Source organism: Oncorhynchus kisutch, unplaced genomic scaffold (assembly GCF_002021735.2).
Source record: "Oncorhynchus kisutch isolate 150728-3 unplaced genomic scaffold, Okis_V2 scaffold1707, whole genome shotgun sequence".
In the NCBI taxonomy this organism is placed as follows: Eukaryota; Metazoa; Chordata; class Actinopteri; order Salmoniformes; family Salmonidae; genus Oncorhynchus; species Oncorhynchus kisutch.
In genome coordinates this window covers 1-16,691 of record NW_022263652.1, presented here as the reverse complement: position 1 = coordinate 16,691, position 16,691 = coordinate 1, and the positions used below count along the sequence as shown (strand labels likewise).

At 48.2% G+C, this 16,691-nt stretch overlaps 2 pseudogenes; both read left to right on the top strand.

The window, feature by feature from the left end:
• The first annotated feature begins 1,928 nt into the window (after positions 1 to 1,928).
• LOC116367574 (histone H3-like centromeric protein CNA1) lies at positions 1,929 to 13,588 on the top strand (annotated as a pseudogene).
• An 88-nt stretch (positions 13,589 to 13,676) lies between these two features.
• LOC116367573 (histone H2B-like) lies at positions 13,677 to 14,045 on the top strand (annotated as a pseudogene).
• Positions 14,046 to 16,691: the final 2,646 nt, after the last annotated feature.

Below are 16,691 nucleotides of genomic sequence, written 5' to 3'. Positions count from 1 at the left end.
GTGGAGAAGAACAACTCCCGTGTCAAGATCGCCGTCAAGAGCCTCGTCACCAAGGGCACCCTGGTCCAGACCAAGGGCACCGGTGCCTCCGGCTCCTTCAAGCTCAACAAGAAGGCCGTCGAGGCAAAGAAGCCCGCCAAGAAAGCCGCAGCCCCCAAAGCTAAGAAGGTGGCCGCCAAGAAGCCCGCCGCCGCCAAGAAGCCCAAGAAGGTAGCAGCCAAGAAGGCCGTGGCCGCAAAGAAGTCCCCCAAGAAGGCCAAGAAGCCCGCTACACCCAAAAAGGCCGCCAAGAGCCCAAAGAAGGTGAAGAAGCCCGCCGCAGCGGCCAAGAAAGCGGCCAAGAGCCCCAAGAAGGCTACCAAGGCAGTGAAGCCCAAAGCCGCCAAGCCCAAGGCAGCCAAGGCCAAGAAGGCAGCCCCCAAGAAGAAGTAAACCTATTCCAAACAGTGTTCTTTCTACTCGACACATGTTGTTACCACAAAAGGCTCTTTTAAGAGCCACCCACCTCTTTCCATAAAAGCGCATGTCATTCCATGTACGTCCTACCTACCTACCTACCTACCTGTGGTGCAAAAGATATGAAATGAATGACTTACGCACCACATGTTCGAGTGGCTAAATGGCTTTACATTTGTCACTCAAGAGTGCAGCACCCTCACCAGTCAACATTGGTGTGATATGTGTTAGAATTCGCATGTCACATTGATCCTGATAATAAGAGGAATACATACTATAGTGTGTTGGACAGCAGCCATTTGTATTATGAGCCACTCTGGAATTGATTGATACATGTTTCAGTGATTTGAGTTGTCACTTTGGCGCTCCCGCCAATGAGAAAAAGTAACAAAAGTCGGAGGGAAACAGAGTAGCCTAGCCCTTGTCACTCTGCTGCCTGCGGGCGGGCGGGCTTAGGGCTGACTGTCTGTCTCTCCCTCACTCCAATTGGATAAGGGCACACCGGTCCAGTGGCCAATCGATGCCTCTTGTGGCGAGGTATAAGTAAGGCTCTCGAGGTGGCCAGCGCCTCATTGAGACTTTCTGTGACATACTGAAGCTACCAATATGAGCGGAAGAGGCAAAACCGGAGGCAAGGCCAGGGCGAAGGCAAAGACACGTTCATCCCGTGCCGGGCTCCAGTTCCCCGTGGGCCGTGTGCACAGGCTGCTGCGCAAAGGCAACTACGCCGAGCGTGTGGGCGCTGGCGCACCAGTCTACCTGGCCGCAGTGCTCGAGTACCTGACTGCTGAGATCCTGGAGTTGGCCGGAAACGCTGCCCGTGACAACAAGAAGACTCGTATCATCCCCCGTCACCTGCAGCTGGCAGTCCGTAACGACGAGGAGCTGAACAAACTGCTTGGCGGCGTGACCATCGCTCAGGGTGGTGTTCTGCCCAACATCCAGGCAGTGCTGCTCCCCAAGAAGACTGAGAAGGCCGTCAAAGCCAAGTAAAATCGCTGGTGCGGCTGCAACTTGACTACTCAACCCCCAAAGGCTCTTTTAAGAGCCAACCACCTAGCTCAGCAAAAGCGCAAAGTGTCCTTTGTATGCCTGGCCAACTATTTGGCGCGTTTGTTAGATACACACATAAACACGGCACAGTATCAAGTGCCCACATGAGGCCTAAAATGAAGAATAACAAGTACTAGGCTAGAATGAGAGAGCATTATTGCGCGTAAAGTGTAACGTTGCTCGCGGCCCTAACAAAAGACCCAAGCGCGCCTCCGCGAGGGAGGGGGTTGCATTTTGGGGCGGCACGGAGAGGCCGAGCCTCCCGTCCAATGGGCGGCGGAGGAGGCCTCCGCAACGGGCCAATCAGGGCGGTGCGGAGATGGTGACCAATCAGCAGACGCCGCTGCCGGCTTTATAAACTTCACATAGGCATTTGGAGGCTATACTCCGACTGTGAAAGAAGGAAGCTAGCTAGCGCCATGGCCAGAACCAAGCAAACCGCTCGCAAATCCACCGGTGGCAAAGCACCCGGCCACCGGCGGCGTGAAGAAGCCTCACCGTTACAGGCCCGGCACCGTGGCTCTTAGAGAGATCCGTCGTTACCAGAAGTCCACTGAGCTGCTGATCCGCAAACTGCCTTTCCAGCGCCTGGTGCGAGAAATTGCCCAGGACTTTAAGACCGACCTGCGCTTCCAGAGTTCCGCAGTGATGGCCCTGCAGGAGGCAAGCGAGGCTTACCTGGTCGGCCTGTTCGAGGACACCAACCTGTGCGCCATCCACGCCAAGAGGGTGACCATCATGCCCAAGGACATCCAGCTGGCCCGTCGTATTCGCGGAGAGCGCGCATAAACGATGACCTGATCTCCAAAATCCCCCAAAGGCTCTTTTAAGAGCCATCTCCATATTTCAGTCAAAAAGGCACAATTGTTCCATTTGTACACGCCCCTTTCCCACAGTGTTCCCTGCTCTCGAGTCCCTACAGACCGTGGTTCGATTCCAGGCTGTATCACCACCGGCCGTGATTGTAAATAAGAGTTTGTTCTTAACTGACTTGAGTCGTTTCAATAACGCTCTCTATATGTGATTAGATGTATGCCTAGAGTAGAAGAGGGGAAAAATACAGTAGCAGTAATGAGTAATAGTAATGATATAGGGCAAAAAGTGGCAAAAATGGTCACTATGTAGCTAAGAACAACTGACTTTGAAAGTCCCATGTTGCATTGCCGCTGATGAGAGGGGAAAAGTTTTACCGTGGAGCACGGAGTCCATCTAGTGGTTAAACGCGGGTACTGTCAGCGTGTGAGCACGTCATAGTGGCTCCCTATTGGTATTTGATCTTTAGGCCAGTGTTTCCCAAACTCGGTCCTCGGGTCCCCAAGTGGGGCACGTTGTGTTTTTTCGAATCCAATTGCTCTTGGAATGTAACATGCTAGAGTATGTCTTTTCCTTTGTGAAAATGGCCATTCAATCATTTCTGGGCCATGTGACATTCCTCGACGTTAGCTGTGTGCACCCCATAATTCATGCGACTGACCAAGCTATTGAAAGTAAAATGATATATCTCTGTCCAGCGCAAGTGAAAGGTGTTCGAAAAAAAGTGGTACCAACGTTTTGGTTGAAGGTACAGGAAATGTTGTAGGCCACCCAATTAGACGTGATATTATTAAGTCGCCCTTTTGTGCTTGTTTGTGTGAGTGCATAGGTAAGTTGTTTCGATATGGTGGAATAAATGGAGAAATGAAAGGAATGTATTTAGTGGGATGAATTCAGTGTGCGATTGAATATTCCAATGCCATACCCATTGTTAATCCTTTAGACTAGATCCGAGATCCCTTAAGAGAATGAAGAGAAAAGGTATCAGGACGGCAGGAATCAATAGATGTAATCATCAAGGGCTTGCAAAAGAGCTGTTACGAAACAGGACACAAGCAGCCGGGATGATTGCCCTATTAGTAGTTGACCAATTACAAAATAGCAATCAGCAATGCGGGCAGGTACGTGTTGATTGCTGTATTGGCTTCGTAAATAGGCTTCATAAGGAACTAAATGGCTCAGCACATGACACCTTCACAGTGGAGAATATTTGATACTACTGACTTCCGTTGAGTCGAGTCGTGTGTCTTTGACGTGATTTGAAGTCGACTTCTGATGTGGGATTTAGTTCATTTTTAAAAGTTGATTTGCTGAGGAATCGAAATGATAAGACAAAGTAAAGGCCCTAAATACAGGCTGCCAGTTAAATGCAGCAATGACACGGCTAAAGTGTGTAATTGCCGGACCAAAGAGCAGGAATTGTCTGCTGTTGCATCTTCACTCATGAGACAGGTAATAGCGGAGCTCCGTGGTGCTGAAAAGGACAGCGCCCCTGGCCATTTGCCAAAGCCTATTTCCCGTTGGAGGGATTCTTGACATGCTATAGGCACAGTTCAGTACACCCCTCATCCAACAGACAGACCCCCTCCTGTAATTGGTCCCAGAATCATCCACTTGATTCCCGACCACCAACCGATTCTCGGGGTGCATTGGTGTAAAATGTGGTCGTCGAGATAAAGTTCTATAAGCTACATGGGGTAATGGCATCTGGAGCTTTTTTTTGGGAGCTACCTACACCAGTAGGAGAGCTTACAGATAAAGAGTGCACTAGGCTAGAGAGAAAAGTAGCATTCCGTTTTTCATAAAGTAGGTCAATGTAACTTACCCTCTTTTGATACTTGACAAACATACATTCACATGATGTCCAAATCTGCAAGAGACAAACCAGCAGAAAATCAGCAGGTGAACAAAAGGGTTAAGTGAATATGATTTAAGAGCAGTCAAATGAAGTAATAGTGACATAGATTGTAAGAACTGAAATCTACCATGTGAACATTGCATTGTGGCTTTAGAAGAGCATGTATTTGTAGATGAATGACAGATTAGGTTTGGTGACAAAGTAACTGTATAATTTGAGGTACTCTACATGAGCATGTGTTTGCCTATTTGATGATCTGTTGGTAGTTAATGTTTGATTTTGACCACGTACTTGTTGTGACAATTGCATCAGGTTGAGGGAGAAATGCTCTGTGTGGCCATTGTGAGTGGCACTTCTGATCCAGCAGGTGGTGTTAAGATCCCTCCCTATGTGGCTTGAATGATGAGCCAGTGTTGGCTAAATGACTTGTGGTCCAGTGGGTGGCGGTGAAATGCCTCCCTATCTATATGACTTGACCTATTCCTTTGACATTGTTCACTTGGAGATGATTCCGGTCTTCTTCGTGTCCTCTTCATGAGCACTTCTGCATGTCTTCCTTCCTGTCTTGCCATGTGTGTTTTTGTTAGATATCACTGGGCACATTCCTAACGTGGAGGTCGTTTGCATAGCTCATGTCATGTGGATATATAAAGTATTGTATTGTAAGGTATGTTAGTCTACGGACTGTCTGACATGGCTCGTCCATATATTGATGTATTCCAATTCCATTTGGGTGTATTGTGTGGAATGTTGGAACATGGTTCGATCTTACTTGTTAGACTTGACTGTGCTGTTGGAGCTAGTAACACAAGCATTTCTGCTAAACAGGTGTATGTATATCTCTCTAGTCACCCCCAAAACCAAATCTTTCTTTGGCCGCCTCTCCTTCCTTCCAGTTCTCTGCTGCCAATGACTGGAAGGAAGTAGAAAAATCTGTGAAACTGGAAACACTTATCTCCCTCACTAGCTTTAAGCACCAACTGTCAGAGCAGCTCACAGATTACTGCACCTGTACATAGCCCACCTATAATTTAGGCCAAACAACTACCTCTTTCCCTACTGTATTTAATGAATGAATTAATTTAGCTCCTTTGCACCCCATTATTTTTATTGCTACTTTGGACATTTGTTCCATTTGCAAATCTACCATTCCAGTGTTTGACTTGCTATATTGTATTTACTTTGCCACCATGGCCTTTTTTTGACCTTTACCTCCCTTATCTCACCTCATTTGCTCACATGGTATATAGACTTGTTTATACTGTATTTTTGACTGTATGTTTGTTTTACTCCATGTGTAAGTCTGTGTCGTTGTATGTGTCAAACTGCTTTGCTTTATCTTGGCTAGGTCGCAATTGTAAATGAGAAGTTGTTCTCAACTTGCCTACCTGGTTAAATAAAGGTGAAATAAAAAAATAAATAAAAAAATGTGTCTATTTGATTAGGATTAGGACTTTTCCTCTATGTGTCGCACTTCCATTTCCACTGTCATTTATGCTGCAGGCTAATTACTACCAATGTCATTGTGGTCCAAGTTCAACTCCTAGCCTATAGGGTGTGGTAACAGGCCCTCTGTTATTTGTTGTTGTACTCTGCATGTGAAGTATCTGCACTGTAGCCTATAGAGGAACTAAGCCCTTGATAATAGGGGAACGCAAGCAGTTGAAGGGAACAAGTGGCAGAGTCTAACCTGCTGTTGAACACAAACTCCCAGTCCTATGATGTTGCTCTGTGAAGGAGGTTAGCTTTTCAGCATTCAATTCATGGCAGCCTTCTTCTCCCTGGTTGATTTGTGAATGTGAGTGATTCGAGAATGTTTGGCTTTGGTATCCAAGGTGTTTGAGATTGTTGAGGACCAGTGTTCCGAGGGGCTGACTGTGACATCATAAAGCGGAATGTAGTTAGTGTGCTGTTTGAGGGATTCCAATTCAGTCCGTTGCGGCCTTCCAGGCAGCGCAGTTGTGCTTCAAGTGTGCTCTCTGTGTGATGACTTGTTGTGCGCCTACACGGACGGAGTACAGCTACGAACGGAGGTGACATTTGGGGTAAGCCTAAGCCTTTTCGTAACCTTAACCTATTTCTTCTAACTTGCTATGCTTTGTGCTTTGATGACACTAGCTGCATCCCAGCTAGTTGAACGCTTGTCAGGCGTTCTCGGCAGCCACTAAGTACAGGTAAGAGACAATTATGGCAACAATAAGTTGTAAGATGAAACCTAGTCACATCTGAGATGTGAATCAACTGCACCGATTGATAAATCGCCAGTATGTGTCCTTGGGCCTCATTTGTCCCCTTTGAAATGACCTGTTGAGATCATTCGATGCAACATCTGAGGCTATCTGGCCTATAAAGGATCCACCTCATACCACTATTTCCATAATATAAGGCTATGTTATTGGTTTTTGAAAAAAGTACCATACAATATTTGCACATCCCTATCACCTCTGTACGCATAGGAAAACGATCCCTTTATTGTGTGTGTGTGTTGGGTGGGTGTCTGAGGAATGTTTTACAGCGTTTCAGCTTGCAGAGGTGTCACCACCCTTCCCATGGCCACCTGGATCCTGTCTTGGGAAGAAAAAGAAGAATGATGTTATTACATGGCCTTAAAGAGCTACATGACTGCTGAGGTGACATTACGGACCCCTTAGGATTTGTGGCGTTCCTTGTGTATTTGTTTCCCGTATATGTTCCACTTCGTTTCTCCTTTGTACTTGTGACACTATTTGAGGTTTTAACGCCTATCTCTATTAGGTGTGACTGGCAACTGCAGTGGGTTGAATCCTACTAGTTCAGTGTTTCCCAACTCCAGGCAGGGGTAGAGTAGCCATTTTTGTTGTAGCGCTGGAGAGGCACAGCTGATTGAAAGAGTTGAATCAGGTGCAACAACAACAACAACAACAACAACAACAAGAAGAACAACACCAATCAATGTGAAGAGTGGGACACAGATTAGTAGTGGATCCCCCAGTTGTCACAGTTGGGCCTTGTGTTCAACATAGCTCAGTATTTGAGTGTGTTTCCCGCGCATGTAAGTAGCTTTCATTTCTTCTTCCTCCATAGACATCATACATCTTCTCCAAGGTGGCATAGCAGTTCAGACGTCTTTTGTCCTCGTCTTGTCGTGTCCTGTATATATATATATTTACAACTTTTTCACATACATTTTATTTTTATTTTCCATCAACTCATCTTCTAAACACTCTCCTGCAACCCGCCTCACCAATGTATATTTATAAAAAAGTATTATTTACCTCAGATCTGTAATCCTCCAAGAAGCTAGCCAGAAACTCCAGGAGGCTGGCCTGAAACTAGCCAGAAGCTAATCCAGAAGCTAGTTCAGAAGCTAGTTGGCTCCTTTACTGGCAAGTCGTTGGTGTTCAGCTAACCACGGTTTGTGGTCATCGGCTATCCTTTGGCTCGAAAGTCTATCGCCAGTTCTGTACGGCGCAGCGCGGCTCGGAGCGGAGCATACCGGACCAATTTTTCTCTCCATGTCCCTGGATTTCGACTGCTCTCTGGACATTCATGCCCGGATCTCACAGCTAGCTAGCTGCTATCCGTGTGACTATCGGCCTTCGTCGATTCCGGAGCAAACATCAATTGTTCCGGAGCTAGCAAGCTCCGTCAATCACTCCTGAGTTCCATCAATCGCACCTGGGCTGCAGTCGCCTATCCGGACCCGTTTTGCTGCCTTCGCGGAGCCCCACCGGGCCTTCACAACTGGACTGCCGACGTTATCTACCCGAAGGAGTTATTCGGCTGGCTCCTCCGTCGCGACGTTACCTGAACGCCCATCTGCGGCCTGCTAACCGTTAGCTGTCTTACCGGCTGCTATCTGAATAGACAATCGGACAATTTTTTTATTTTTTTTATTTTTTATTATTATTATTATGTTTTCTTCTTGGGCCTCTATAACTATATCTATTGTTTTTATTTTTGTTGTTGTTGTGTGATTTGGATTGATCCCCTCTACCACACGGAACCCCACTAATCTACTGACGGAGCGCAGGAGGTGGCTAACAACAGACCTCCATCCTATGCTAGCTTGCTACCGATGCCCTGGCTAGCTGTCTAAATCACCAACCAACCTCTCCACTCACCGGACCCTTTTGATCACTCGACTAAGCATGCCTCTCCTTAATGTCAATATGCCTTGTCCATTTCTGTTCTGGTTAGTGTTTATTGGCTTATTTCACTGTAGAGCCTCTAGTCCTGCTCACTATACCTTATCCAACCTATTAGTTCCACCACCCACACATGCAATGACATCTCCTGGTTTCAACGATGTTTCTAGAGACAATATCTCTCTCTTCATCACTCAATACCTAGGTTTACCTCCACTGTATTCACATCCTACCATACATTTGTCTGTACATTATACCTTGATGCTATTTTATTGCCCCCAGAAACCTCCTTTTACTCTATGTTCCAGACGTTCTAGACGACCAATTCTCATAGCTTTTAGCCGTACCCTTATTCTACTCCTCCTATGTTCCTCTGGCGATGTAGAGGTGAATCCAGGCCCTGCAGTGCCTAGCTCCACTCCTATTCCCCAGGCGCTCTCTTTTGACGACTTCTGTAACCGTAATAGCCTTGGTTTCATGCATGTTAACATTAGAAGCCTCCTCCCTAAGTTTGTTCTATTCACTGCTTTAGCACACTCTGCCAACCCGGATGTTCTAGCTGTGTCTGAATCCTGGCTTAGGAAGACCACCAAAAACTCAGACATTTTAATTCCAAACTACAACATTTTCAGACAAGATAGAACTGCCAAAGGGGGCGGTGTTGCAATCTACTGCAAAGATAGCCTGCAGAGTTCTGTCCTACTATCCAGGTCTGTACCCAAACAATTTGAACTTCTACTTTTAAAAATCCACCTCTCTAAAAACAAGTCTCTCACCGTTGCTGCCTGCTATAGACCACCCTCTGCCCCCAGCTGTGCTCTGGACACCATATGTGAACTGATTGCCCCCCATCTATCTTCAGAGTTCGTGCTGCTAGGCGACCTAAACTGGAACATGCTTAACACCCCAGCCATCCTACAATCTAAACTTGATGCCCTCAATCTCACACAAATAATCAATGAACCTACCAGGTACCTCCCCAAAACCTTAAACACGGGCACCCTCATAGATATCATCCTAACCAACTTCCCCTCTAAATACACCTCTGCTGTCTTCAACCAAGATCTCAGCGATCACTGCCTCATTGCCTGCATCCGTAATGGGTCAGCGGTCAAACGACCTCCACTCATCATTGTAAAACGCTCCCTGAAACACTTCTGCGAGCAGGCCTTTCTAATCGACCTGGCCGGGGTATCCTGGAAGGATATTGATCTCATCCCGTCAGTAGAGGATGCCTGGATATTTTTTTTAAATGCCTTCCTAACCATCTTAAATAAACATGCCCCATTTAAGAAATTTAGAACCAGGAACAGATATAGCCCTTGGTTCTCCCCAGACCTGACTGCCCTTAACCAACACAAAAACATCCTATGGCGTTCTGCATTAGCATCGAACAGCCCCCGTGATATGCAGCTGTTCAGGGAAGCTAGAAATCATTATACACAGGCAGTTAGAAAAGCCAAGGCTAGCTTTTTCAAGCAGAAATTTGCTTCCTGCAACACTAACTCAAAAAAGTTCTGGGACACTCTAAAGTCCATGGAGAATAAGAACACCTCCTCCCAGCTGCCCACTGCACTGAAGATAGGAAACACTGTCACCACTGATAAATCCACCATAATTGAGAATTTCAATAAGCATTTTTCTACGGCTGGCCATGCTTTCCACCTGGCTACTCCTACCCCGGACAACAGCACTGCACCCCCAACAGCAACTCGCCCAAGCCTTCCCCATTTCTCCTTCTCCCAAATCCATTCAGCTGATGTTCTGAAAGAGCTGCAAAATCTGGACCCCTACAAATCAGCCGGGCTAGACAATCTGGACCCTTTCTTTCTAAAATTATCTGCCGAAATTGTTGCCACCCCTATTACTAGCCTGTTCAACCTCTCTTTCGTGTCGTCTGAGATTCCCAAAGATTGGAAAGCAGCTGCGGTCATCCCCCTCTTCAAAGGGGGGGACACTCTTGACCCAAACTGCTACAGACCTATATCTATCCTACCGTGCCTTTCTAAGGTCTTCGAAAGCCAAGTCAACAAACAGATTACCGACCATTTCGAATCTCACCATACCTTCTCTGCTATGCAATCCGGTTTCAGAGCTGGTCATGGGTGCACCTCAGCCACGCTCAAGGTCCTAAACGATATCTTAACCGCCATCGATAAGAAACATTACTGTGCAGCCGTATTCATTGATCTGGCCAAGGCTTTCGACTCTGTCAATCACCATATCCTCATCGGCAGACTCGACAGCCTTGGTTTCTCAAATGATTGCCTCGCCTGGTTCACCAACTACTTCTCTGATAGAGTTCAGTGTGTCAAATCGGAGGGTCTGCTGTCCGGACCTCTGGCAGTCTCTATGGGGGTGCCACAGGGTTCAATTCTTGGACCGACTCTCTTCTCTGTATACATCAATGAGGTCGCTCTTGCTGCTGGTGAGTCCCTGATCCACCTCTACGCAGACGACACCATTCTGTATACTTCCGGCCCTTCTTTGGACACTGTGTTAACAACCCTCCAGGCAAGCTTCAATGCCATACAACTCTCCTTCCGTGGCCTCCAATTGCTCTTAAATACAAGTAAAACTAAATGCATGCTCTTCAACCGATCGCTACCTGCACCTACCCGCCTGTCCAACATCACTACTCTGGACGGCTCTGACTTAGAATACGTGGACAACTACAAATACTTAGGTGTCTGGTTAGACTGTAAACTCTCCTTCCAGACCCATATCAAACATCTCCAATCCAAAGTTAAATCTAGAATTGGCTTCCTATTTCGCAACAAAGCATCCTTCACTCATGCTGCCAAACATACCCTTGTAAAACTGACCATCCTACCAATCCTCGACTTTGGCGATGTCATTTACAAAATAGCCTCCAATACCCTACTCAGCAAATTGGATGCAGTCTATCACAGTGCAATCCGTTTTATCACCAAAGCCCCATATACTACCCACCATTGCGACCTGTACGCTCTCGTTGGCTGGCCCTCGCTTCATACTCGTCGCCAAACCCACTGGCTCCATGTCATCTACAAGACCCTGCTAGGTAAAGTCCCCCCTTATCTCAGCTCGCTGGTCACCATAGCATCTCCCACCTGTAGCACACGCTCCAGCAGGTATATCTCTCTAGTCACCCCCAAAACCAATTCTTTCTTTGGCCGCCTCTCCTTCCAGTTCTCTGCTGCCAATGACTGGAACGAACTACAAAAATCTCTGAAACTGGAAACACTTATCTCCCTCACTAGCTTTAAGCACCAACTGTCAGAGCAGCTCACAGATTACTGCACCTGTACATAGCCCACCTATAATTTAGCCCAAACAACTACCTCTTTCCCAACTGTATTTAATTTTATTTATTTATTTATTTTGCTCCTTTGCACCCCATTATTTTTTATTTCTACTTTGCACATTCTTCCATTGCAAAACTACCATTCCAGTATTTTACTTGCTATATTGTATTTACTTTGCCATCATGGCCTTTTTTGCCTTTACCTCCCTTCTCACCTCATTTGCTCACATTGTATATAGACTTGTTTATACTGCATTATTGACTGTATGTTTGTTTTTACTCCATGTGTAACTCTGTGTCGTTTTATCTGTCGAACTGCTTTGCTTTATCTTGGCCAGGTCGCAATTGTAAATGAGAACTTGTTCTCAACTTGCATACCTGGTTAAATAAAGGTAAAATAAAAAATAATAAATAATTGTGTGTGTGTGTTGGGTGGGTGTCTGAGGAATGTTTTACAGCGTTTCAGCTTGCAGAGGTGTCACCACCCTTCCCATGGCCACCTGGATCCTGTCTTGGGAAGAAAAAGAAGAATGATGTTATTACATGGCCTTAAAGAGCTACATGACTGCTGAGGTGACATTACGGACCCCTTAGGATTTGTGGCGTTCCTGTGTATTTGTTTCCCGTATATGTTCCACTTCGTTTCTCCTTTGTACTTGTGACACTATTTGAGGTTTTAACGCCTATCTCTATTAGGTGTGACTGGCAACTGCAGTGGGTTGAATCCTACTAGTTCAGTGTTTCCCAACTCCAGGCAGGGGTAGAGTAGCCATTTTTGTTGTAGCGCTGGAGAGGCACAGCTGATTGAAAGAGTTTAATCGGGGTGCAACAACAACAACAACAACAACAACAAGAACAACACCAATCAATGTGAAGAGTGGGACACAGATTAGTAGTGGATCCCCCAGTTGTCACAGTTGGGCCTTGTGTTCAACATAGCTCAGTATTTGAGTGTGTTTCCCGCGCATGTAAGTAGCTTTCATTTCTTCTTCCTCCATAGTTCCCTAGAACGAACGCCCTCCCCTTTGCAGCAGAGGCCAGGCAAAAGCGTGCGCTTTCTGTGCCACTGGCTTCAATCAGGTCCACCAAACGCAGATAATAAGAGCACCAAGTCCCAAAAATTGCGTCATTCATTCCACTTGAACTCAGCTAGCGAACACACAATGTCTGGAAGAGGAAAGGCGGCAAGGGACTCGGAAAAGGAGGCGCCAAGCGTCACCGTAAGGGTCTCCGCGATAACATCCAGGGAATCACCAAGCCCGCCATTCGCCGCTGGCTCGCCGTGCGGCGTGAAGCGTATCTCCGGCCTGATCTACGAGGAGACCCGCGGTGTCCTGAAGGTGTTCCTTGAGAACGTGATCCGTGACGCCGTCACCTACACCGAGCACGCCAAGAGGAAGACCGTTACGGCCATGGACGTGGTCTACGCTCTGAAACGCCAGGGACGCACCCTGTACGTTTCGGCGGTTAAACGCACTCTTTTCGGAACGTCAACATCCCGACTTGAACCCAAAGGCTCTTTTAAGAGCCACCACATCCGCTTCAAAGGGGCCAAATCCATTGTAGGAAACCATGAGCCACTCTTGAGTGGACAGGGAGGGAGTGTTAAATGACAGTAGGCTATGTCCGTACATTGTATTAAACCACGAGCCACTCTGAGGGACGGGGCGGGGGTTCATGGAAGGAGGCTATGTTCAGTGCAGGCTTTGCGTACAGTCGTATTACGAGACACCTGAAATAAAGGCACCACGCCTGGGAAATCCCCACCAAGTCCAAAAAGGGGTGCCTTATGTCTGGCCATTGCATGGATCTTTTTGAAACACACCATTCCCCACCAGTGACAGAGCATAGGCTATGGAATAAGGGGAGGGGGGGGGGACAGGTCTTGTTAGGGAAGCAAGCCTCTGAGTGGAAGGCTCTTATGCGCGCTCAGCTCCACTGGGCAAATGGCAGGGGCGCTATGAGAAAGCGGGTGTGTCCACGGCCGAGAATTAGCTTAGCTCGTCTTCAGACGGAAAGGGCTCTCCACCCTCATTCGTTTGTGAGAAGCAACGGACAATCAGCATCATGCCCGAGCCAGCTCATGCCCGAGCCAGCAAAGTCCGCGCCCAAGAAGGGCTCCAGAAAGCCGTCACCAAGACCGCAGGGAAAGGCGGCAAGAACGCCGAAAGTCGAGGAAGGAGAGCTACGCCATTTACGTGTACAAAGTCCCTGAAGCAGGTCCACCCGATACCGGCATCTCCTCCAAGGCCATGGGAATCATGAACTCGTTCGTGAACGACATCTTCGAGCGTATCGCCGGAGAGTCGTCTCGCTGGGCCCACTACAACAAGCGTCCCCCATCACCTCCAGGGAGATCCAGACCGCAGTGCGCCTGCTGCTCCCCGGAGAGCTGACAAGCACGCAGTGTCGAGGGCACCAAGGCCGTGACAAGTACACCAGCTCCAAATAAACAGCGCACTTGGGAGTGCTGTATAACCCAAAGGCTCTTTTAAGAGCCACCCCCTGTCAGTGAAAAAGCAAATCCATGTGTGTGTGTGTGTGTGTGGAGGACATGTGTCCAATTGTGGGGGAGGGGGGGGGATAAAGGGATGCTGACATGAACAGGGTAGGAATGTGTGCATGCCAGTAGAAACAGTGAGGGGGAGTCCAATGACTGGAGCCTGTATCACTTTAGGCCGTAGCAGGGGCCTCTGCACACATGAAGAACAGTCTCCGAGCAAGTGACGTCACGATTGAAACTAGCCGTTCACACACGGGGGGGGAGGGGGGGGGGGGGGGGGAGGAGGAGAAGAGAGCCTCCAATCTCTCTCTCTCTCTCTCGGCCTATATCAGGGCGGAACAAGCACATGGGCGCCAGCCTCCATAGCGCCGGCCCGCACAGCCAGACACCAAGACCCCAGACACAAAGACCGGCACGAGTCACGCTGCGGAGTCAAGCGAGGAAGGACTGCGAGAGAGAAGGGCACAAAAGCCTATTCGGCCTGTTCACAGACAGACGAGCTGAGTGAGCTCAACTACTTTGGCCCTCACCTCATCTGCTTTTGAAAGAGCACACAGAGAGAGAGACCACCTAGCAGAAGAAAAAAACACACACTGTGCACAAAGAGCAGGCTCCAAATCCAAACTAAAGGACTAATAAAACATCACACACAGTGTTTATTTCCTGTGCCCCTGGACACATGACGAATACAAGGTGAAACTAGTTCCAGCAGGCCTCACAAGTGGCAGTGTTTTAAGGTCCCAAAGAGCTCTCCTTAAAACACCAAGGAGCACATCAGGGGACGCCAAACCATTTGATTCCCTTGCCAGACATCTCGGCTCACTCCACATCAATGGTGCTCGCAATCGGATGCACTTTTAGGCCATTTAGGAGACAAATAGCACAGGAAAAGCAGTGCGCACCGCTCCACCGACAGTCGAACGGTGAGGTTTTGAGCGAGTCGCAGCAAAATGCACGGGGCTTCTGCAGCCCACATGACTTTATTCTGAACGGACACACGTCTGCTCGCTGGGCCGTTCGCTTTGGGCCAAAAAACACGGCTCGTCGGTGACTTTGGCCCGATATTGGCGACCAGAAAACACAAGTGAAAGAGCATTTGGCAGCCCGGAGAAGCCGAGCGGGTGGTGAGTCTACATGGTTCTCATGTCGCGTTTAAGGCCAGCCCCCTGCACGGTGTAGAGCTTCAATAGCGCAGAGCAGCGTCTACAGCAAAAGTACTCCTCCTCACTGACCCCGTAGTGTTGTAAGTGTGTGTGTTTACCGGACCGAACGACAGACATGGCAGAAGGCACCAGCACCGCCGCCGCCGCGCCGGCCAAGGCACCCAAGAAGAAGGCAGCAGCCCAGCCCAAGAAAGCGGGACCCAGCGTAGGCGAGCTCATCGTCAAGGCGGTGTCCGCCTCCAGGAGAGGAGCGGCGTGGCCCTGGCCGCGCTCAAGAAGTCTCTGGCGGCAGGCGGCTACGACGTGGAGAAGAACAACTCCCGTGTCAAGATCGCCGTCAAGAGCCTCGTCACCAAGGGCACCCTGGTCCAGACCAAGGGCACCGGTGCCTCCGGCTCCTTCAAGCTCAACAAGAAGGCCGTCGAGGCAAAGAAGAACCGCCAAGAAAGCCGCGCCGCCAAGAAGCCAAGAAGGTAGCAGCCAAGAAGGCCGTGGCCGCCAAAGAGTCCCCCAAGAAGGCCAAGAAGCCCGCTACACCCAAAAAGGCCGCAAGAGCCCAAAGAGGTGAAGAAGCCCGCCGCAGCGGCCAAGAAAGCGGCCAAGAGCCCCAAGAAGGCTACCAAGGCAGTGAAGCCCAAAGGCGCCAAGCCAAGGCAGCCAAGGCCAAGAAGGCAGCCCCCAAGAAGAAGTAAACCTATTCCAAACAGTGTTTTTCTACTCGACACATGTTGTTACCACAAAAAGCTCTTTTAAGAGCCACGCACCTCTTCCATAAAAGCGCATGTCATTCCATGTACGTCCTACCTACCTACCTACCTGTGGTGCAAAAGATATGAAATGAATGACTTTTACGCACCACATGTTCGAGTGGCTAAATGGCTTAATTGTCCTCAAGAGTGCAGCACCTCACAGTCAACATTGGTGTGATATGTGTAGAATTCGCATGTCACATTGATCCTGATAATAAGAGGAATACATATTATAGTGTGTTGGACTGATAGATCTCTGTCCAGGCAAGTGAAAGGTGGTCGAAAAAAAAGTGGTACCAACGTTTGGTTGAAGGTACAGGAAATGTGTAGCCCCACCAATTAGACGTGATATTATTAAGTCGCCTTTTGTGCTTGTTTGTGTGAGTGCATATACCTATGCACTCACACAAACAAGCACAAAAGGGCGACTTTTACTTGGTTTGACGGCCTGTTTCGATATGGTGGAATAAATGGAGAAAGAAAGGAATGTATTAGTGGGATGAATTCAGTGTGCGATTGAATATTCCAATGCCATACCCATTGTTAGTCCTTTGACTAGATCCGAGATCCCTTAAGAGAATGAAGAGAAAAGGTATCAGGACGGCAGGAATCAATAGATGTAATCATCAAGGGCTGCAAAAAGAGCTGTTACGAACAGGACACAAGCAGCCGGGATGATTGCC